Source organism: Halichoerus grypus, chromosome 15, assembly GCF_964656455.1.
Source record: "Halichoerus grypus chromosome 15, mHalGry1.hap1.1, whole genome shotgun sequence".
NCBI lineage: Eukaryota > Metazoa > Chordata > Mammalia > Carnivora > Phocidae > Halichoerus > Halichoerus grypus.
In genome coordinates this window covers 39,235,354-39,259,861 of record NC_135726.1, presented here as the reverse complement: position 1 = coordinate 39,259,861, position 24,508 = coordinate 39,235,354, and positions in this window count along the sequence as shown.

Genomic DNA, 24,508 nt, shown 5'->3' with positions numbered 1-24,508 from the left:
CAGACCCGGCCAAAATTACTAGGGTGACCTATGAAATTACCTTTTGTGAGGCCATACGTTGGCTATTTGCCACCTTCAGTCTAAGCTAACAATTTTTTTTGGGGGGGGGGGAATCATTTTTTAAACTGAGCAGTAATGTATGTTGAGTGCACTAATACTGAGTGTGCGTCCCCTTGAATCTCACATTTGTACACACTTGTTGGTCAGTGTGCCCATCACCCAGATGCAGATGGGGACATTTCAGTACCCAGAAGGTCCCCCTCTGCCCTCTCCCAGCCAATACTCCCCCAGTGAGGGGATCTTAAACAGAAGAAATGGCCTAATAAAGGTGGGGGACAGTGAGCCTCCCTGAGGGTAGGAAGGGGAAACAGGATTTGGGGAGTTTGAGATGGTGGAAGGAGACATATGCTGCCATGGGATGCTGGGCAGAGGGCAGCTCCTTGGCATTCTTAGGGAATCTTCCCAGATATTAAGTACGCTGAGTCTGAAAGGGCCTGGGCCAGGCTTGGTGTGGAAAGACTGGAAGCACAGCCTTGGAGTGGACCTCATGGGCCACTGGTAGGCAGGGAGACTGGAAAGTGACAGCCCCAGAGGCTGAAGACATTTGAGGGTGGGAGGGGTGGGAGGTGCTATAGCCCAGCCACAGAAGTTGATGAAGGCGTGGGTAGGAGGGCAATACGTGAGCCACATTCATCTAGGATAAAACACATGTAGTGCTTGCATTTCTTGTACTGCATGTCAAGGAACAAAATCATATGTGTTATATTTATTTTATTTAAATTTTAATTGGCAGAGCCCAGCCTGACAGGCTGTGTGCCGGGCTGTATTGACTGAAGTGTTGATCCAGTCCTGTGGGTCCAGCCTGAGGAGGGCTTGCACAAATGACACAAAATTTCTGCTGCTTCTCCGCTCCTAGATGAACTGGCTTCCAGATTTTATTTTCTTCCCCCACGGGCTTTTGTTCTAATACACAAGAGGGAGGCGGTGGGGAGGGGAGGCCTGGCAGGGGATTCAAGCCCATCAGTGAAGAACTACTAAGAATTGCAACTTTTTTCTAATCTTGGAGGGAATTGGCACCCCTCTGTGGTGAGAGAAAATGCAAATGCCTTTTTCCCCTGTGAAGTCCGAGTGGCAGCAGAGGCCCGATTTTCACCTGGTGATTACTTGCAAGGTATTAATGATGCTGCAGAGCTGTCTTCTGAACTCCCTCTGGTTCCTGTTGGCCTCTGAGCCTGTCACATGAAAGGTGGCTTTGTTTAGGCCTGTGCTAAAGGCCGCTGTCGTGACTGCTTCCCTCCTCTCTCCACTCCCAAGGAGCAGGCTTGGAGTCCTGTCCTTTCATCCGAGGTGACTGAGTAGACAGTGTGTCTCCCCAGCAATCAGGGGTGCACCAACAGCATCCTGGGCCTGGCCAGGCCTGGCAGAGCTGGCTCTCCAGACCTCAGTTCTCCTCCAACCTCCACTACAAAGTCTGCACTCAAGTGAAGGCTGAGGGACGGAGGTTAGAATGTTTCCTCTCAGGAGATACTCTTCAATGAGGCGCCCTTACCTGAATGGTAAGATGTGGGCAGCACAAAAGGGTATGTATAGGTTTAGGAGGAAGCCATACATCTTCACATTACAGGTACCAGTTTTGAGCTAAGGGCACAAAAGAACCAGTCATAAGCTTAGTGAGCTGGGACTAGGTTTCCACTTGTGCCCACAAGGCCCTCTGCCTCTAGTTACTATCTCTGTTTAAAGTGACAGGTCCTTTCTTAAACTGGCTCAAACTAAAAAGGGAATGAATTGGCTCAGCAACAGAGTTTTCAGGTTTCAGATATGACTGAATTGAGATGCTTAATAGTTAAACCATCTCTTGCATTTTGCTTCTAATGCACAGCTTTGTTTCCTTTTGTCACTCTCAAGCACATTTTCCTGATGCAGGGGCTCTCAGCAGCTCCAGGCTTTGGTCTGGCTACTTTTAGAGTCAGCATGACATCCCCATGTGCCTTCACATGAAGGGTCCCACGAATCCCCTTGACACCAGTCAGTACCCAGGCTGGGGCTTGAGGTGTTCAGAGCAATCAGCACATGGCTGGCCCTCTGCTTGAGAGCTTCCTTACACTTCCCAACCACAGAGGGCTCCTCCTTTCCTAAGTATCCTCCAGGTCTCCCTGTGGTTCTCCTTAGCCCTGTCCCTGTCCTGCCCAATCCTTTCACAAGGTCCTGGTAAATCAGGGGAAACACAAATGTGACAGGTGACTGTGCTGTTCAGTTAGCTAGCTCATGGACACATTGGAAAGCTGTCTGCTACCTGGTGCCTATATAGAGTAGCCCCAGGTGGTTCAGCTCTAGGCTTGGGGACAGGTCTTAAAGCAAGAGGTATTAGACTCTTGCATTGGCTTCATGGTAACATTTCCATGGGGCCATCGGACATGACTTAGAAGAGCATCACCTATACCATGTAGGGATGTTTGCTGTCTCTCCCAGGAATGAACTGTGCATGCGTACATGAATGCACATATGTACATGCACTTATGTGTCCACCTCCTGGGATTTATGCAGTTTGTCTTACGCAGCTGGTGCCGCCACTTGGCAGGTACTCTATAACAGTGAGGTAGCCATCACTGCTGGGGCGCCAACTATGTGTAAGGTACTCTATTAAGCATTAGACAGTGAGTTAGTAGAATCTGTCCCCAGGAAAACACGGAAGGGAAGTGGGAGGTGGGCCTGGGAATGGAAGGATATGGTACCAAGCAAAGCCCCGTAGAGGAGGACCTTGGAAGGATTCAGTCTCAGAGCTGCCCAGATCTAGCACAAGAGGCCTGATGCATTTATGCCCATTTGTACCTCTGTGCTGTCAGGCTTGGTTAAAGAATGGGGATGAGGGAGGTGTACATTAACCAGGTATTTTTGGCTCTTCTTCCTTGACAGTAGGTGAAGTAGTTTCCAGAAGCCTGAAGGGAGCCTTACCAGAAAGAGACCTAAGTTCTGGCCTAGGGCCAGTGAGGGGATGGGACAATGGTGAAGCGATCCCAGGGAATACAGGCAGAGCCTGACAATATCTGCTACAATGTGTTATTTAATCCTGAGAAAATTCAACCCAACCCAGCCAAAGACACTCACATCTGAGGCTTATGATTCCCATTATATGTATGGGAATCTGTGGCTTTGAAATGTGAAGTAACACGATGACACAGCTGGTAATAGAGTAGCTGGAATGTGAAGTTAGCATGTCTCTAACCCCTGACTCTGTCCATGTATGTGGCTACGTGGGCCCCAGAAGAGGGTTGGTCCACAGAGGCTGACGTTGTCTGAATGGAGAAGGAAATGATGAGCAAGAACTGTGATCACAAAAATCACAAGGGTTGCTCCAGTAGACAGAGGAGTCCCGGGCAGGGGCCCAGCTCCCAGATGTGTACATTGAGGTTGGGCCCCATTGCTCTTCCTGGACTAGTTCCTGGAGGTGGAGTTAGGTGCAGGGGGAGGATCTGGCCCTTGTGAAGAAATTGTGGCATCAGAACTCAGAGTTTTGGGAGCTCGGAGATTGGATAGGAGAGCATGGCACCCAGGGCACACTCTCAGAGGAATCATCCACCGAGTCCTGGAGAGCTCTACCTCCACCTCTAGGAAATACATTGTACAAATAGGGGAATGGGGGCACAGAGGGGTGATAGACCTTGATCAAGGTCACATAGCTGCCCAGACTCCAGACAATGAGTCCCTACTTTTTATGCCATCTAAAGCTGGTTTTCACCAGACTCTTCAGCGGAATTAGTCAGAGGAGGCTCATTTGCTTGTAAGTGACTGAAACTCATCTCCAGGTGGCTTGCCCAGTCCTCACCAGCTGAAGGGACTGAATTGGCTCACACAACTGAAAAGTCCAGAGGATGGCCCAGGGCTCACACGCTGTTGCCAGACGTCTTTTACGCTTCTGTGATTGCCTCCATCTTGGGCAGAATCTTCCTATTTGTGGGAAGATGACCCTCAGCAGCCTCAGGCTTATTTCTTGCAGATTAACCATCTCAGTGGAAAGAGAGCACAGTATCGTTTCTCCAAGAGTTCCAGCCAAACTCCCTGGGCTGAGGCTCACTGGATCAGCTCAGATCACATGCCATCCTTGGACTCTGATTGTCCAGGCCTAGGTCAGATGGCTCCCTCTAGCGCCTGTGAGTGTATGTGTATATGTGTTGTGTGTGTGTGTATGAGATAAAGTGTGTGTGTGTGTGTGTGTGTGTACATGTGTGCTATACCTGAATCTTATAGATTAAGAGAAGAGGAAGTTTGATTCCTCAGAGGAGAACTGAAATACTATTACTAGAAGAAGGGAACATAGATTCCCTGCTGGTGGGAACTGTAGGAGCTCTGTCCCCAAGCCTGGAACCAAGAGGCTTGCAGGAAGAGGGCGGACCTGTGGTCATCAAAGCAAGTGTAACTCTTCAGTGTTGGAGCAGCTGTAGGGTGTCCTAGGTTGAGTTTTTTGGAGCAGTGTCTGTGATGAGGGTTCCTGTGCAGACAGTGCTCCCAGGAGGCAAGAAGGGAAAGAGGAGGACACAGAGGAGGCAGGATAGGGAAAGGGGAACAAGGCAGCAGTACCCTGCTCAGCTTCCCTTTAATGAGCTGGGAAACTGATCACTCAGCTGCTGTGAGTGTGGGCTGCTAATGAGGTCTGGGTCTCTGGAGGATTGCCCTGGGTTGGCAGAGTAGCCACCCCCCGGCTGTTGGCTCACAGCCAGACACGAACTCATGGAGGTTCCCTCGCCTCAAGGTAGGATCCTATATGATCAGGCAGGGGCAGACTTGAGCCGAACCCAAGTCTTCCCCTGCTCCTCTCTGCTTCCCCCGACAGACTCTTCAGTCAGGCTCCTTTAAGGCCTCTTTTCAACTTGGCCTCATCCTCAGGCCCTGTCCTTGGCCTGTGTGGTCTATTTGTAGCAATAATCCTGCTAAGTCAGTCTAGCGAGAATCCCCCTGCCCTGGATATCTGATTACCCTTGATGTCTGATCACTCTGGCCTGCCTTCAGCACGAATCCCCCTACCCTCAATGTCTTCTCTTCGTGCTTGTCCACGCATGGATCCCTTCACTCTGCTTGTTGGTTATGAGTCGCCACTTGTATTCAGAGTTGAGCCCGATCTCTCGGCCCTACTGGAATAGTCCTGACACCTGTCACAAGTCCTGACTAGTCTTCTTTACTGTTTCAACAGGTGTCACAATAACTTTTTCTGTAACACCCCATTCCTTACAAGTTTCACCTGAGAGCACTTCTCTATAAAAGATTTGCACAAGACCTTCCTTTTCAGGCTCTACTTCAAGGGAACCATACCTAGTGCAGAAGTCAAGCTCAGCTGTGATCTCAGGTGAAGCCTAGTCCTGGCCCCGTCCTGTGGGGAGCTCTGCAGCATAAATGACACCCCAGAGTTTGTCTCATCTCAAGGCAAAGGACCCTTACACCAGCCATTGGCCACAGATCCTGGGGTGGGAGCTGGGGAACAAAACTTCCAGGCACCCCTGGCTGGCTGGGTAGTCAGGGTGGCCCCAGAGCCCCCAAGCAAAGTGCCTCAAGACCATTGCAGGTGGGACCTCTTAGCAGCAAAGTCCACAAAATAGGATATAGGCACACTGAGCCAGTATAAAGAGGTTCACAGGGATTGAGTGGGTTGGCAACTCTGTTTACTCATAGAACAAGGAAATCAGGCTGCAGAAAATGTTGTGGAACAAGAATTCTAAATTGGTACCAGCTTAACTCTCGGCAGCCATAAGGGTATTCTAATGAGCTGACAACAGGATGCTGTTTATCAATTTGTTGCTACTTATATACCAAGAAGTACAGAATATAGTACTTATAAAACCTTGTAATGAAATAGTTTCCCTTTATCGAGGCAGTGTTTATATAGATGCACATTAGTTTTAACTTTTTGACCTCGTTTGCATTCTAAAATTACAGTACCATAATTTCCTTTTCCCAAATGTATTCACTCTTAATTAATTTTAACCACTCTCAAGCTTTTCTGATTTCTATTATCACTGTTTAAAGTTGAGAAGACTTTTAACGGATCTAAATCACATATTTAAATTAGTTTCTTTTTCTAAAGTTATAATGACTTGAAATTTTATTTGATTTGGGCCCAAAGTATTACCTGAAAAGTAATTTGATTGTTTTACAATTTAAATCATCTGTGTGGAATAAAATTCATTAACCTTATTTACATGTGTGTAAAAAGTATGACACTCTAACCAATTAACATTTCTAAAAAGTGTGCAGCGTTTCGTAGCATAACGCTTTTACTGCAGCTCTATCACCTACATCTCTGAACCCATTTAGCACCAGATTTTTCCAACTTGGGTTAAAACTTGAGTGATTGGGTTGTCTGGCCAGACAATGCCTTATGTGAAAACGGTGTCTTCTCCTCCAGGGACTGAGGGAGCCGTGGCTCACTGAGGCTCACTTTAGCATAATCTTCCTAGGATGGTGGCAGAGAGCTCACCCCCACAGGGCCTGGTCTGGAGACCATAGGCTGGGAAATGTCATCAAACCTTGGGATCTTTCTTTCAGAGCTCTGCTCTGGAAAGGCACAAACTTGACATTCTTTGGACATCTTTGTGCCTTGGTAGACACAGTGCCTGAGAGCCTTTCTTAACAAGCCTCAAGGAATGGACATGGCAGTTCGTGGAGTGGTTAAGATATGGTACCTGTGAAGCTCAGTGCGATGCATTCAGCTCAGGCTTGGGTTTGAGACCAGGCTTTGCCACTCACTACCCATGTGATACTCCAGTTCAAATCCCCTGCCACCTGGACTCTTCACAGGTCCTCTGCACCCACGCTGCCCCTACCTCCAATGTTTCCTTCATTTTATAACCAGAATGATTAATTTGAAGCATGAGGCTGATTGTATCACCTACTTAATAAGCTTCCCATTGGTTTCCTATTGCTGCCTTAGAGGCAAAGCCCCTTCCGTTGTACAACAAGGCCCGCCTCCTCCACTCCTGTCCTCCAGCTGCCCTGCTTTCACTGATCTTTGTATTTACCATTCTTCGCCTTCCCCAGGTGTTGCACGTACCATTTCTCTGCATGAAACTGTCCTTCCCTCCTTTGTTTGCCAGGTCGTCTCTTACTCATCATTCTGGTCTCAAATCGGGGGTCACTTCAACTTCCTTGACTGGGTCAAATCCCTGCTGCAGGTTCCCATGAGCTCCTGTAGAGAAAGTTGCTGATATTCCTCTTTCATGACCAGCACCACAATCACAATTTTCCATTTGCTATTGTGATTATATCATCTTTTCCCTAACTGAAGACTCTGAGGGCAAGGGCTACCACATAGCTCAGTGTCTGCATCCTTAATTAATATATATTAAATTCATGGTGAACAAGAATGACTTCAGGATTTCCTTAATTTAACGTAGGAGAACTTATTCCTCCAATATCCCTATAAGGTCAACAGTAAATTAAAAAATATATGGAAAATTTCCAACTCAACCCTGCACCCCAGCTATTTCCATGGTCCCTTGGGGATATTTTGGGTTCTGTGTGGGAGCCAGCAGTGGTGGGGTGGGGCAGAAGTCCAGTCAGGGGCCTGGATGCACATGCCTGAGAGTAAGAAAACCATACCACAGCACCCTGCCTTTGATTGCTTTGCTTTGATTTTCTAACCTTCAGGGCAGTGAATCACATCAAGAGTAAATAGTGAAGAGAATAAAAGCAGTTCATTGCTCTTGGAAGCTTTGTCTTGAATCTCAGTTCCTCTTGAAGGTAGAATTGCTCATTTGAAATGAGAAAGCTGGATGAAACTCTCCCACCCAACGGGTACTGCCCCTTAAGACCCAGCCTTCCCAGGTGTCTGGATAGAGCTGAGCCTCCTGCCTCTCTGTGAGCTGGGTCATTGATCCAAGTAGATTACTGATGAAGACTTTGTTACTATTTCCTTGACTTTGGCTGAGCTTGCATTTTGGCTGTGCAGACCATGGGAAAGTGACAGTGACAGTGGGTCCCTGCACAAGTCCCTGCAGTTTCTGGTCCTCAGTTTCCCACTTATCAACAATAAGAGGGATACTTGGCTGGTACCCCCATGAAGTTCATGAGCATATTTGGGGGTTAGTTTTTGAAGGACAGATAGAGGACTCTGAGGACTGTTACCCAGCCTAGGCTCTTCACAGAGCTGGTCAGGTTGCATTTTTTTTTAATTATGTTATGTTAATCACCATACATTACATCATTAGTTTTTGATGTAGTGTTCCATGATTCATTGTTTGCATATAACACCCAGTGCTCCATGCAGAACGTGCCCTCCTTAATACCCATCACCAGGCTAACCCATCCCCCCAGCCCTTCCTCTCTAGGCATTTTTTTTTTAAAGATTTTATTTATTTATTTATTTGACAGAGCGAGACACAGTGAGAGAGGGAACACAAGCAGGGGGAGTGGGAGAGGGAGAAGCAGGCTTCCCATGGAGCAGGGAGCCCGATGTGGGGCTCGATCCCAGGACCCTGGGATCATAACCTGAGCCGAAGGCAGATGCCTAACAACTGAGCAACCCAGGTACCGCCAGGTTGCATTTTCTTTCCAAAGAGGAGGCAGCAGCCTGAGTGGTCTTGGCTCCACAAAGGATGAGGACCCAGCCTTGGTCCTGCAGATGACCAGTTTGATGACTTTGGCCTATGGCCTACTTTCTCCCAGCCTTGGGTAAAATGAACATGCTCACATTGGGTTACATATCCTCAGAAACCCCCAAGTCAACTCTCATTCTCCAGTATCTGCTGACCCTGGCCATTTCCACATGGTAGTTTCAGAAGCTCTGGGCCTTTGGAAGTTCCCCAACCCACTGTTAGATTGCACAGGTGGGGGCAGAAGGCTTTTCATTCACAGCCTTGAGGCATGGTGTCTGTATTTCTGCTGTGACACAAACTCCCTGTTCTTTTCTATCAGTGGACCGAGGCAGCTCTGTTTCCCATAAGCCCCTTTCCCTGGTCACTGTCGGGGTTGGGGAGGAGAGGGGGTGAGCCCAGCACTCTTCCACACAGTGCCCAGTACATGTAGATTCATGCCGGCTCATTGAGAATGATATTCAACAGCAATCCTTCCAGATCTCCTTGTGCCATTAACTCTGTGCTAATGCCTGGAGGCCCTGCTCCTTTGTTGTTTGGTTTGCTTCTGTGTGACTGAGCAGAAATTATGACTCTGTGATCTCACTGGCATTTCCAGGTCTTCATTAGTCCTGAAAACATGCCTGCCTTGTGATTCAGTGCAATGGGAGCCTGAGTTTCTCCAAACCTCATGGCTCTCAGGTTAGAGTGGGGTTGCAGAACAATAGTAATTCAGACTTCACTGGCCCTGTGAAGGACCTTACCTCTCCGAAAACTTTCCTTGCTGAATGGTTTGGAAAATACCTGCAGTATACCTCATAGCAACCTGAAAATTGTCATCCATGTTGGTAGAGTTGAAGAGTGTTCCCCCAAACTCATGTTTGCCCAAACCTCAGAATGTGACCTTACTTGGAAATAGGGTCTCTGCAGATGTAATTAAGACGACATCTTGCTGAATTAGGGTGGGCCCTAAATCCAGTGACTGGTGTTTTCATAAGAAGAGACACATACGGAACAGATGTAAAGACAGGACAGAGATTGCATTGGTGCTCCACAAGCAAGGGGCATCCAGGGCCACCAGAAGCTGGAGAAGCAGAGGAGATTCATCCCTCAGAGTCTTTGAAGGGGCATGGCCCTGCTGACACCTATGGATTTTGGACTTCTGGTTTCCAGAACTGTGTTGTTATAAGCCACTCAGTTTGTGATAATTTGTCATGCAGCCCTAGTAAACTGGACCCATCCACGCATCCATAGACCTGGACTAGAAAATGGGTACATGGCATCTTCCCCATCCTTCCCATTCACCCCATGTTCCCCATTCCTTCATCCTCCCCATCCCCCCATTCCCCATACTTCCAATCTGCCCCTTTCCCCCATGCCCTTACCCTTCCCATCCTCCCCATCTGCCCCATCCCCCATTCTCCCAACCTCCCTACATTCCATCCTCCCCATCCTTACCATCCTGTCTACCTTCACCATCCTTCTCATTCTCCCTTCCCCCATTCCCTGTCCTTTCCATACTCATCATCCTCCCCATGCCCCCATCTTCTCCATCTTCCCCATTTCCTACCTTTCTCCCTCCCTTTCCCCAGGCTCCCACTCAGAAATCCTCTGCCTTGCCGAAACACTGTGGGGGTTATGCTAATCTGCACTGGGGTTCTCAGTCAGGCCTGCCTCTCTTCTGAGGCCTACCTGGGGACCTTGTTTTATAGCACTCACTCCTCACATGAGATTTTGGCCCCCTTTTCTCTAATATTCAGAGTAAAGGCTTCTCATCAATATGACTCCCCACTCCCAGAAGAGAGGTACCTGTGACTAGCAGGCCACTAGGACTTGGTGCCCAGTGTCTGGGCAGTGAGGGGTGGAACAGCCAGGCCCACAGACCTTGGCTCTTCTGTAAGGAGTAGTGCCAGGGAGGAGAAAAGTTGCTCTCCAGCTAGGCTGGGGCCTGAACACAACAAACCAGGAGAATGGAATGCTGGTGAGGGCCACAGGACAGATGGCCTTCCCTGCCTCTCCCATCCATGTACTTGCCCCCATCCCTGGTGAACAAGAGTTGTAATTCAGTAGCTGTGGTGCTGAGTATGAAAATAGCAGTGAGCTTCCTGGCTCTGCAGAAAGAGATATCCTGGTTCTGAGCATGAGATGGGGTACTGGCAGGGGAGGAATGCCAGCCCAAGGAACAGGGCTTTCCTGGTGAGAAGCTGATGCCCACTCTGCTGCCTCAGCAAAGGGCGAGTCTCCTGGAGTGCTCAGCTCCACCGCCCCGTGTCTGAGAAGTGGCCAGGTCAGCAACTGTGCCTTTCCTAACTCCCAGGCCAGAGGGCTCTCTTCATTCAACTTTAGCTTTATTGCCCTCTCCCTGCAGAAGGAATTCCTCTGCTTACTTACTGCCTGCTCCTGGCCCAAAGTGGAGGCAACACTGGGTCCTTTCTAAGGCACAATTGTTCTGCTGCAAGTCCCAGTCCCAACAGACTCAGCCCTCACTGGCATGTGCAGACTGCACCAGAGGTATTGACTGATCCAGCTCACATGCCTGTGAGGCTGGTGCTCACCACCCTGGAGATCACAAACCCAGCAGAGTCAGTGGGTGGGGCAAAGTTTTGAGAGGATGAACTGTACTCAGGATTGACAACCTGACATGTGTCCAATATAAAGTTTGTCCACCAAGCACTGCCCAGAAAGAAAGTAAAATGTCCAGAGAACAAATGAGTCTCACCCAGGCTGACTAGAAGATTGGGGAACTTATCTGTCTCACTCATGTGCACGAAAAGTAAAGCAAAATTTAAAAAAAAATTAAAAAGCACCTGCACAGGACAATGCTTACTCTCAGAACATCCATCATGCTTTCCTCAGCTAGTGATCTCTGCTCCCCCTTCTTTCCTCAAAATTCCACTTCTATAGAATATGGTTTATCTTATATGTTTTAACCCAAGTGTGGAGTGTGGTCATTGTTACAGAGCACTCCTGAACACACACACTGCTGGAGCCCTAGAGAACATTCATAGAATCCTAGGAGCTAGAGATAAGAAGAGGTGGGCTGATCCTACAATGTGCAAACCAGCAATGAAAGGTTGGAAAGCAACTGTAGGATTGCCTTAGCTGTCCCTCTAGGGGAGTTATCTTGAGGAAAGCAGCCTTTCCCAAGGTCACATACCTTCCCAGAACAGCCCACATCCAGTGACTGATCAGTGGAGGGTATGAAGCCCCAGCCCTCATCCCGCCAGGAGCATCTCTGCTGGTCCACAGCTACAGCACTCTCTCTCTGCAAGGCTGGCTGAAGCCTCCATCAGTCCTGCATCCCAGCCCAGTGTTTCCCTCTGCCTAATCCTGCTCCTTTCTCCCCTCTTCCAGCAAACGTTGATCCCTACAATTTCTCCTAATAACATCCTGGCTGTTCTTCTCCATCTCAGAGTCTGCTTCCTGAGGAACCTGATCTGTGATGGGATTCCCCTGGGTTTACAGTCAGTCTTAGTGCCATGAAGTCACACCCATGTTCAGGACAGCCCATTATCACTACAGACACCTCTGTGCTTAGGGACAGGGACTGCTGCTGGACAACAGGCCTTGTCCCCAGGGCTTGCCTTTTGTCTGGCCCCTTCCGGGAAGCTCTCAGAAAGATTGATCAGGCAAGGTGCTGTCAGAATGGCTGGCTGCCCAGGTCCTGCTGGCAGGGACACAGGTGTGTGATCTTATGGAGGAACACAGCTTTGTGCTGTGATGTTCAACGCCATGCATGTCCAAGGAAAATGGTAGTGGAAGAGTGGTCAGTCTGCTTTATGTAAAGCCCTAGTGAGCAGAGCTTTGCCCTCTTCCATGGGATGACCCTTCCAGATGAACGTCTAGCTCCTTGAGGTGGACAAGGAGAAAATTCCATATTGAGAGCCCTGAGAGGTCCTGAAGGACCCCAGGAGTGAGGCTTGCTCTGGTGGGAGAACCCTAGCCTCCCTACTGTTGATCCCAGAGAATTAAATTTCCTCCTGCCTGCCCATTGCTTCCCCCACTTTCCCCAAAAAAAGAAAAGAAAAAGAAATGTTAAAGGCCCAGGAAGAATTCTCCATTCATGCTGCATGATTTGCAAAATCAAGATAAGGGCCACCAAGGGTCTTTGTTATTTTTATGTGACACCGATAAACCATTTTGCACTCCCCTCTGTCACCCCCCCCCCCCCCAAGCTCACAGCCACTCATCTTTTTGCACAGAGAAGCAACTTTCCGGAACTTCATTCCTTTATTATAAACAGAAGCATTAAAACTGCTCCCAGCTGATCTTGGTCTTTAAACGACAGTCTTCAGTCCCCCACTTCCTCTGGAAGCATCCCCTCCCTGTTTTGTGTCTAGTAGAGCTGTCAAGGGGCATTGCTCTGGAAATGAATGTTAACTGACTGTGGTTTTCTAAGGACTTTTTTTCTTACTAATTCCCCAAACATAAAAGGCCTGAGCCCTTATGAGATTGAAAAGATATGCACCTATAGTTCTGGGACCTGCAGCCCTCATTCAGATTTGAAGCCTGATTCATCACAGGCTGGGGTCTTGGTGAAAACTAGCACCCTCAATCTGCTGCTGGCCTTGAGAATACAGCTGCTGTTCTCCTTCTGACGGGGGCCTTTGTCTTGGGGAGTGTGTATTAGTCTGAGCTCTCCAGAGGGACAGAATCAATAGAACATATATATCAATAGGATACACATACACATACATCCTATATATACAAATTACTATAAGGAATTTGCTCACATAATTATGAGGGCTGAGAAGTCCAAGATCAGCTGGAGACCCAGGAGAGTCAATGGTATAGTTCCAGTCTGATTTTGAAGAGTCCTAAAAACCAGGGGAACAGGTAGTCTAAGTTCCAGTCAGAGTCCAAGACTGAAGGCAGAAGACTGATATACCCCCTTGAAGATAGTCATGTAGAAAATCAGAATTCTGGGCGCCTGGGTGGCTCAGTTGTTAAGCGTCTGCCTTCGGCTCAGGTCATGATCCCAGGGTCCTGGGGTCGAGTCCCGCATCGGGCTCCCTGCTCGGCAGGAAGCCTGCTTCTCCCTCTCCCACTCCCCCTGCTTGTGTTCCTGCTCTCGCTATCTCTCTCTCTGTCAAATAAATAAATAAAATATTTTAAAAAAAAAGAAAGAAAATCAGAATTCTTTCTTACTCAATCTTTTATTGTACACAGCCCTTCAATGGATTGGGTGAAGTCCACCCACAGTGGGGACAGCAATCTGCTTTACTCAGTCTACCAATTCAAATGCTAATTTCATCCAGAAACACCTTCATAGATGTACCCAGAATAATGCTTAACCAAATATCTGGGCACCTTGTGGACCAGTCAAGTTGATACCTAAAATTAACCATTACAGGAAGGAAGAGCTGATGATAGGATGGACAATGCAAAGAAATCCCCACATTTGCAAGTCCCTTGGCTAGATCAGGACTGGAGAAGCAAAGAGCTCTTCTTCATGTGAGGAAGAGGCAGGCTTTGGGGCTTTAGTGTGGTGGCAGTGACAGTGTGGTGGGTATCTCTTCATGCTTTTAGACTTTGGAGAACTGAAGAGCCATCTGTGTGTCTCACCTCCCCAGGCTTCAAATCCTGCAGCCCCCACCCCCACCCCCAGCTTCTCTGGCCAAGTGTCCCTTGCCAGCTGTTGGCTCTGGCCTGTGACCCACAGCGGGATCAGGACTTTCACATTTCCTGGGTTCACCCTGGCCATAAAGAAGGCATGGCAGCTGGGTGCCTCCTCCTAAGGCATTTTTTTTTAAGTTTTTATTTATTTAAGTAATCTCTACACCTAACATGATGCTCAAACTCACAACCCTGAGATCAGGAGTAGCATGCTCTTCCAACTGAGCCAGCCAGGAACCCCTCCTAAGGTCTTATAGAGAAGTTGAAACTCAAGATTTTCATTTGGGAAAAAGGCCTCTAATAAGAAGGCAGAGATGGATTCTTTATCAGTTAGGGACTTTGATCAGCTCTGAATCGTTAGGGCTTGAAAACAGTGGCTTAAATAACACACAAAAATTAAAAAAATTTAAAAAAAAAACCCACAATATTTTTCTTTCAGGTGATGATAAGTGTAAGCAGCTCTGGGCTGTATGGTGATCCCACACTGTCACTGAAGACTTGGTTTCTGTTCATCTCTCAGTTCTGCTGCTCTTTAGGAAAAGGTCCTCAAATTTATGACTTTATGATGGCAGCCACTTGTCCCTGTGGCAGGCAGAAGGAAGAGAGTGTGGGTATGTCTGGGTGGTGGGTGGGTGTAGGGCTAAAGAAGCCTGTCACCTCAATCAGCCCCTCCTCTTTGTAAAAGAATTTCCCAGAAGCTCCACCTCATGACTTTAGCTTACCTCATTAGTTGTCTATATCTGTAAGTAAGTAGGACATTCTTGGTAAAACCATGCATTGGTGCATCAGTATCCCAGTCCCAGCTTGCTGATGCCTGCTCTGTGTTCAACGGGGCCACCTGCACTTCCTTCCCCTCTCAGCTGTTCTGTTTCCTTAGCAAAAGTTTTAGCATGATGTCAATCTCTTCTTTTCTTGCTCGCTCAGAACATCTCTGTGTTTTAGTTATAAGAGACAGAAATCTAATATAATACATTAAGCCAGAAGGGAAATCTGTTGGCTTAAGCAACCATATGATAGAATGAGTAGAGGTAGAGCAGAGCAGGGGTAGAGTTTTCCTTAGTGATTCCCAGAACCAAGGACTCAGAACCTTTCTAGACTCTCTCTCTCCCTCCCTCCCTCTCTCTCTCTCACCTCTCTATCTTTGTTTCCCTCTCCACATCAACTTGGCTATGATCTGTCCTACTAGTATTGCTTTCTTCACACATCAGAGGTCAAGGACAAAGGGTAGATACAGACACCCATGCTTACAGTTCTACAACCAGAGCAGACCCTTTTCCGTCAGCTTCAGTATGAAAAATATTGGTGACGACTGATTGCCTCGGCTTGGTCAGATGTCCTTCCGTTGCTGAATCACTATGGGCAGGGAATAAGGATCATATAATAGGCTCTATTACACCTCCTCACACCCCATGGCTAGATCAATGTTGGGCAAGGGAAGTCAGTATGATTAAGGGATCCTAAAGGATGTGGGGATGGCATAGGCATAGCTATCACAGGAAGGAATGGTATTGAGATACCAACCCCAAGTCCTGTGTGCCATACCTTCCTATATCAGTCCTGTGTCTGCTTTAGCATCAATTCATGTTTTGCCGTTTCTCTGATCTGCTCTGTATCACAAGAGGTCTGACTCCTGCAGGCTGCTTTCTCCAGACTTCCATTTTAACTTCCAACTCTGGGCTGTATGGTGATCCCACTGGTTTAGCCAATGGTATAGATTGGAGGATTGGAGAAGCAGGGTGTTTCTTTCCCTTTCTCTCTGCCCTGGGCAGTTTCTCTGGCAACACTTAGTTTCCTCTGTGGCTCCAGCCCCAGCAAATGTGGCCCTATGGTTTGATTTTCACAGGGGTGACCTTGTTCCCTAGGCTTCACAAACTCTGCCTCCTCCTTTAGTTCAGTCAGCCTAGGGGAAGCAGTGACTTTCTGCTCTTGCTAATCTCTGGGTTTACATCACTTATGCAATCACTTGGCTGCATTAAATTTCTCCTGTTGTAAAAGCATAAAGGGAGTTGTTTTCCTGGTTAGGGCTGATTTATTTACCTCCTTTCTCCACACACATTCCTCCTCCCCCTCCAATGGACATTTGCAATTGAAACCTTTTCTCTAGCCTGGGAATAAAAGGTTGTGTCTCCAGTAAATGAATTTTAAACTTCAGCAAGCAGCTGTAGCAAGATTACTCTGATGGGGAGGGTGGCTATAGGTACTCACCCCCACGAGGCAATCACCCATTCAAGTACTTGGGGAAATGCAACCAGTTCTCAATTAGTTGTGAGTGGATGTGCCTAGAGAATCTGCATGGAGACCTTCATTCCCTACCTGTCTCCACCTGCCTGTCAGCAGGAATGAAGACTTTTTAACGTGACCAGAAACAAAGCCAAAAGCAGACAGTAAACTAGCAGCAAAACATCCAGTATATAAGGAAATTACAGTGCAATGATTCAGGGGTTTGTGTGTGACCTGCATTCTGTGTTACACAACCAATTGAGAGTTGACACAATAATGGATTTTTTACATTTGATTGCATATACTCTGGGATGTCAATCCAGGTAAAGGTCACACTCTTGTTAAGCTACCTGGAGAAACAGTACTAGACGGCATTTTCTTGCAGTTGTTTTTGGGGAAAGGAAATAGTGCTTATACTATTTTTCCTTCTAAAGTACCACTACATGTAAAATTATTTATTTTCTCAACATCAGATCCCAAAACTACTTAAATGACGTCCCTCATCTCCTTCTTACCCCTTGTTGTCATTAAGGAAGGATTTCTTTGTACCAGTCAGGATAATTCAGTCTCTATTGTGGTAACAGTATCCTAAATTCTTAATGGCTTGTAACAATAAAGACACTTCCCACTCGTGGAGCACATCCATTGAGGGTTGGGCCCTGCTGCATGTGTCCTCCTCAATAGGGCAGTGGCTGACTGGCACACTGCTGCTTCCTGTGGCAGAGGGAAGTGACCAGCATCGCTCTGACCACATTTCAAGGTAATAGAAAATTATAGTGTGACATCCAACTTCTTGCAGCCATTTCTATTTTCCCAAGGTCACAATTTTTCCCAAGGTTGCAGCTCCAACTTTCTATCTTGGTGGCAATTGAAACCTTTGCTTTGTTGTTTTATAGAAATCTTAAATGTAATGTCAACAAATGAAACTCTTGATTTTCTATACCACTTTTTTTTGAAATTTTTTTTATTAACATATAATGTATTATTTGTTTCAGGGGTACAGGTATGTGGTTCATCACTCTTACACAATTCACAGCACTCACCATAGCACATACCCTCCCCAGTGTCTATCACCCAGCCACCCCATCCCTCCCACCCCCCACCACTACAGCAACCCTCAGTTTGTTTCCTGAGATTAAGAGTCTCTTACGGTTTGTCTCCCTCTCTGGTTTCATCTTGTTTCATTTTTCCCTCCTTTCCCCTATGCTCCTCTGTCTTGTTTCTCAACTTCCTCATTATCAGTGAGATCGTATGATAATTGTCTTTCTCTGATTGACTTATTTCACTTAGCATAATACCCTCTAGTTCCATCTACGTCGTTGCAAATGGCAAGATTCATTTTTTTTGATGGCTGCATAATATTCCATTGTATATATATACCACCTCTTCTTTATCCATTCATCTGTTGATGGACATCTGGGCTCTTTCCATAGTTTGGCTATTGTGGACATTGCTGCTATAAACATTGGGGTGCACATGCCCCTTCGGATCACTACATTTGTATCTTTGGGGTAGATACCCAGTAGTGCAACCGCTGGGTCATAGGGTAGCTCTATTTTCAACTTTTTGAGGAACCTCCATACTGTTTTCCAGAGTGACTGCACCAGCTTGCATTCCCACCAACAGTGTAGGAAGGTTCCCCTTTTTCCGCATCCTTGCCAACATCTGTCATTTCCTAACTTGTTAATTTTAGCCATTCTGACTGGTGTGAGGTGGTATCTCATGAAGGTTTTGATTTGGATTTCCCTGAGGCCAAGTGATGTTGAGCACTTTTTCATGTGTCTGTTGGCCATTTGTATGTCTTCTTTGCAGAAATGTCTGTTCATGCCTTCTGGCTGTTTCTTGATTGGATTATTTGTTCTTCGGGCGTTGAGTTGGATCAGTTCTTCATAGATTTTGGATACTAGCCATTTATCTGATATGTCATTTGCAAATGTCTTCTCCCATTTTGTCAGTTAACACACCACTTTCAGGGCACCTGGGTGGCTCAGTTGTTGAGTGTCTGCTTTCAGCTCAGGTAATGATCTCGGGGTCCTAGGATCAAGCCCCGCATCAGGCTCCCTGCTTGGTGGGAAGCCTGCTTCTCCCTCTCCCACTCCCCCTGCTTGTGTTCCCTCTCTCGCTGTCTCTCTCTCTGTCAAATAAATACAATTAAAAAAAAATTTTTTTAAAGACACCACTTTCTACCCAGATGTTTATGTCAGAAAACTAGGCATCAACCCTGTTTCTCTCTTTTTTCAGTTGCTGCATTCAACCCAACTGCAAGTGTTATTGATTCAACTTTCAAAATAGTTTTAGAATCTGCCTACTTTTCCCTGTATCCACTATATCCATTTGTCTTAGTTTAGCTCTTCTCCAGAAGTAGACCTTGGTATAAGGATTAAAAATGCAAGTTGTTTGTCTGGGAGGTGACTAAAACATTGAGAGGGGAGAGAGAAAATGAGACAGGGAATAAATGGTCCAAAAAAAAAAAAGGAAAAGTGTCATTATTGAGATATCCAACTGCAGCCAACTAGAGCTTAACCTTTAGGGAACCTCTGGTAAATGATGAGGAACATGTGTCTTAGTGCTATTCCACTGGAATGGGAGGGCATATCATCAATGGAGAGCTGCTCCTAGGGGATATTAATTTTTTGGACTTCCAGGCTGTGCTGCAAGCAGGAAGGGTAGCTTCACATGGCTTTGAAGAAAGTCTTCTGGAAAAAAGCCAGATATTGGCAATTTGAAGTCAGCTGCCTCACTGAAGTAATACATTCTGAAGGACAGATATGGGTGGGGCACCAACAGCATCTGCTACGTCTATCCCTTGATCTCTCGGATCCATTTATGACCCACATTAAGCTTACCCTTAAAACAGCTGCTCTTCAGGGTGGTGGCCAGTCATAGTTAATAAGCAAACAAACAATACAACAGGAAATTTCGTGGAACAAGCTGAGGTTGGTCATTCAGTCCCGAGGTTGGGTCTTTGCTATTCATTATCTCACTCTTCCACCACCACCTCTAGAATCCCTTCACCCTCTGCCAGAATTTCAGTGGGTCTAGGCTTCTTTCCTGGTAACCTAGACTTTTGTGCTTGATGAATCTGAGCATTTAGTTACCATATCTTTGTCAAGCCATGGTTCTGAAGTTACCCATTTGCAGTTATGGGTAACTGTTGCAAATGTCTTCTCCCATTCTGTCAGTTAACACACCACTTTCAGGGCACCTGGGTGGCTCAGTTGTTGAGTGTCTGCCTTCGGCTCAGGTCATGATCTCGGGGTCCTGGGATCAAGCCCCGCATCAGGCTCCCTGCTTGGCGGGAAGCCTGCTTCTCCCTCTCCCACTCCCCCTGCTTGTGTTCCCTCTCTCAAGAGTTGCCACCCAAGTAAATTCCCTGAGTTCCATTACCTATCTATCTATCTGTCTATCTATCTATCTATCATCTATCTATCTATCATCTATCTGTCTATCATCTATATATAGAGAGAGTAGCAACTCTATCCTTCGTGATAAGCAGGTCCAGTTACTTCACCAGGTTAGTAACTCCTTTCTTTGCCTACAGGTATACTGGTGTAAGGAATAGCAAATGACAAGGCAGCAGCTATAGCTTTAGATTTAGTTGAACCCATCCTTTGTCCCCTGGTAGAAATCTTCCTTCTAGGATTTCTAGTCCAGCAGAGCCTGAAGCTTGGGGGACAGAAAGCAAAAATTCCCCAAGTGGAATTGTTAGGGAGAAGGGTCATCTCTGATTTTATTTATTTATTCATGAGAGACAGGGAGAGAGAGAGAGACAAGCAGAGGCAGAGGGAGAAGCAGGCTCCCTGCTGAGCAGGGAGCCGGATACAGGACTCCGGGATCATGACCTGAGCCAAAAGCAGACGCTTAACCGTCTGAGCCACCCAGGCACCCGAGAAGGGTCATCTCTTGTTTTCACTCCTTGGTTCCCAGAAAAATGCACCCTACCTATTGTGGACATAGCAGCACATATGGTCTTTGGTTCAAAATATGTATTGCATCTTGGGCGCCTGGGTGGCTCAGTCGTTAAGTGTCTGCCTTCGGCTCAGGTCATGATCCCAGGGTCCTGGGATCGAGTCCCGCATCAGGCTCCCTGCTCGGCGGGAAGCCTGCTTCTCCCTCTCCCACTCCCCCTGCTTGTGTTCCCTCTCTCGCTGTGTCTCTCTCTGTCAAATAAATAAATAAAATCTTTAAAAAAAAAACAAAAAACAAAAAACAAAAAACAAAATATGTATTGCATCTTGAAAAACACCACCCCTAAGACCCAAAGGGCAATCCCCAATCTGGTGTCCTAGCTGCTCCTTGAAGTCGTCATTTCAGCATTCTCTGAGGCTGCCAATAGCTATGGGCAATTTAATATATTAACACCACTGGATTCACTGGTGTGTTGGTAAATTGGCTTGTGTGTAAGAAAAAGCTCTAATTTGTAGTTTGCCTTAGTTATGTTAGGTAAATACTTCCACTATGGCCAATTTCAATCCATCAATATTTTAACAATGGTCTCTCAAAATTCCCGCATATGTAACAATTAGGTCTTCTGAAACCATTAGGTCTTCTGAAACCGTACTAACTGAAACAACTATAACACTTACTGGAGCCCTTGGTTTTCTGCCACATTGAACCTCCTTCAGTATAAATTTGGTCCGTAGGTTGGAGGCAATGCTATGTGAGATTCTCCTGACAATGACATTGTGGTACTGCAGGCAGAGAAGGCACGTCCTTACTAAGAATCTGTAACAGTCATAAGCCAGCATGAAATACTGCCCTCTCTATGGTGTGATGTGCCTGATGCAATCAGTCTGTCACCCTGGGGCTGGTTGGTAACTTGACAGTCATGAGGGAGCCCAGCTCAGGTACCCCTTCCACAGATGGCCTGTGGTTAAGTGACAAGTACCTCCACCTATGGGTGCCTTCGGATTTGCCTCTCGTTTCAGGCTTAGGGCACAGATTTCTTAGGCTCACAGTTCCTGACCAGCATGTTTTTGCCCAAAAGGTGCCCCCTGGTCTAGTGGAGACTTCTCGTTCACCTCAGTTTGAGCCCCTTCCTACGCCCACGGTGTCCCTTCTCCCTCTTCTTTCACTAGTGTCAGATTTGCATCACAGTTAACAGGCTCTTCCTGTCTACTCCCTTTCCGCTTCCTTTTATCTTTCACAGGCATTAGCCCCAATAATTCTATTGCATTTCTATTCCCGTCTTGCTGTCTGTTTCCCAGAGACCCTACTGACACAGGGTGCTTGAAGGATGGTACACATTTTTTTTTTGTTTTGTTTTGTTTTTTTTTTAATTTTTTTATTGTTATGTTAATCCCCATACATTACATCATTAGTTTTAGATATAGTGTTCCATGATTCATTGTTTATGCATAACACCCAGTGCTCCATGCAGAACGTGCCCTCCTCAATACCCATCACCAGGCTAACCCATCCTCCCAACCCCCTCCCCTCTAGAACCCTCAGTTTGTTTTTCAGAGTCCATCGTCTCTCATGGTTCGTCTCCCCCTCCGATTTCCCCCCCTTCATTCTTCCCCTCCTGCTACATTCTTCTTCTTCTTTTTTTCTTTCTTAACATATATTGCATTATTTGTTTCAGAGGTACAGATCTGAGATTCAACAGTCCTGCACAATTCACAGCGCTTACCAGAACACATACCCTCCCCAGTGTCCATCACCCAGTCACCCCATCCCTCCCACCCCACCCCCCACTCCAGCAACCCTCAGTTTCTTTCCTGAGATTAAGAATTCCTCATATCAGTGAGGTCATATGATACATGTCTTTCTCTGTTTGACTTATTTCGCTCAGCATAATACCCTCCAGTTCCATCCACGTCGTTGCAAATGGCAAGATCTTATTCCTTTTGATGGCTGCATAATATTCCATTGTATATATATACCACCTCTTCTTTATCCATTCATCTGTTGATGGACATCTTGGCTCTTTCCACAGTTTGGCTATTGTGGACATTGCTGCTATAAACATCGGGGTGCACGTAGCCTTTCGGGTCCCTACTTTTGTATCTTTGGGGTAAATACCCAGTAGTGCAATTGCTGGATCATATGGTAGCTCTATTTTCAACTTTTTGAGGAACCTCCATACTGTTTTCCAGAGTGGCTGCACCAGCTTGCATTCCCACCAACAGTGTAGGAGGGTTCCCCTTTCTCCGCATCCCCGCCAACATCTGTCATTTCCTGACTTGTTAATTTGAGCCATTCTGACTGGTGTGAGGTGGTATCTCATTGAGGTTTTGATTTGGATTTCCCTGATGCCGAGCGATATTGAACACTTTTTCATGTGTCTGTTGGCCATTTGGATGTCTTCTTTGGAAAAATGTCTGTTCATGTCTTCTGCCCATTTCTTGATTGGATTCTTTGTTCTTTGGGTGTTGAGTTTGATGAGTTCTTTATAGATTTTGGATACTAGCCCTTTATCTGATATGTCATTTGCAAATATCTTCTCCCATTCTGTCAGTTGTCTTTTGGTTTTGTTGACTGTTTCCTTTGCTTTGCAAAAGCTTTTTATCTTGATGAAGTCCCAATAGTTCATTTTTGCCCTTGCTTCCCTTGCCTTTGGCGATGTTTCTAGGAAGAAGTTGCTGCGGCTGAGGTCGAAGAGGTTGCTGCCTGTGTTCTCCTTTAGGATTTTGATGGACTCCTGTCTCACATTGAGGTCTTTCAACCATTTGGAGTCTATTTTTGTGTGTGGTGTAAGGAAATGGTCCAGTTTCATTCTTCTGCATGTGGCTGTCCAATTTTCCCAACAGCATTTGTTGAAGAGACTGTCTTTTTTCCATTGGACATTCTTTCCTGCTTTGTCGAAGATTAGTTGACCATAGAGTTGAGGGTCCATTTCTGGGCTCTCTATTCTGTTCCATTGATCTATGTGCCTGTTTTTGTGCCAGTACCATACTGTCTTGATGATGACAGCTTTGTAGTAGAGCTGGAAGTCTGGAATTGTGATGCCGCCAGCTTTGCTTTTCTTTTTCAACATTCCTCTGGCTATGCGGGGTCTTTTCTGGTTCCATACAAATTTTAGGATTATTTGTTCCATTTCTTTGAAGAAAGTGGATGGTATTTTGATGGGGATTGCATTGAATGTGTAGATTGCTCTAGGTAGGATTGACATCTTCACAATATTTGTTCTTCCAATCCATGAGCATGGAACGTTTTTCCATTTCTTTGTGTCTTCCTCAATTTCTTTCATGAGTATTTTATAGTTTTCTGAGTACAGATCCTTTGCCTCTTTGGTTAGATTTATTCCTAGGTATCTTATGGTTTTGGGTGCAATTGTAAATGGGATCGACTCCTTAATTTCTCTTTCTTCTGACTTGTTGTTGGTGTATAGGAATGCCACTGACTTCTGTGCATTGATTTTATATCCTGCCACTTGACTGAATTCCTGTATGAGTTCTAGCAATTTTGGGGTGGAGTCTTTGGGATTTTCCACATAAAGTATCATATCATCTGCAAAGAGTGAGAGTTTGACTTCTTCTTTGCCAATTTGGATGCCTTTGATTTCTTTTTGTTGTCTGATTGCTGTGGCTAGGACTTCCAATACTATGTTGAATAGCAGTGGTGATAGTGGACATCCCTGCCGCGTTCCTGACCTTAGGGGGAAAGCTCTCAGTTTTTCCCCATTGAGAATGATATTCGCTGTAGGTTTTTCATAGATGGCTTTTATGATATTGAGGTATGTACCCTCTATCCCTATACTCTGAAGAGTTTTGATCAAGAAAGGATGCTGTACTTTGTCAAATGCTTTTTCTGCATCTATTGAGAGGATCATGTGATTCTTGTTTTTTCTTTTGTTAATGTATTGTATCACGTTGATTGATTTGCGGATGTTGAACCAACCTTGCAGCCCAGGGATAAATCCGACTTGGTCGTGGTGAATAATCCTTTTAATGTACTGTTGGATCCTATTGGCTAGTATTTTGGTGAGAATTTTTGCATCCATGTTCATCAGGGATATTGGTCTGTAATTCTCCTTTTTGATGGGGTCTTTGTCTGGTTTTGGGATCAAGGTAATGCTGGCCTCATAAAATGAGTTTGGAAGTTTTCCTTCCATTTCTATTTTTTGGAACAGTTTCAGAAGGATAGGTATTAATTCTTCTTGAAATGTTTGG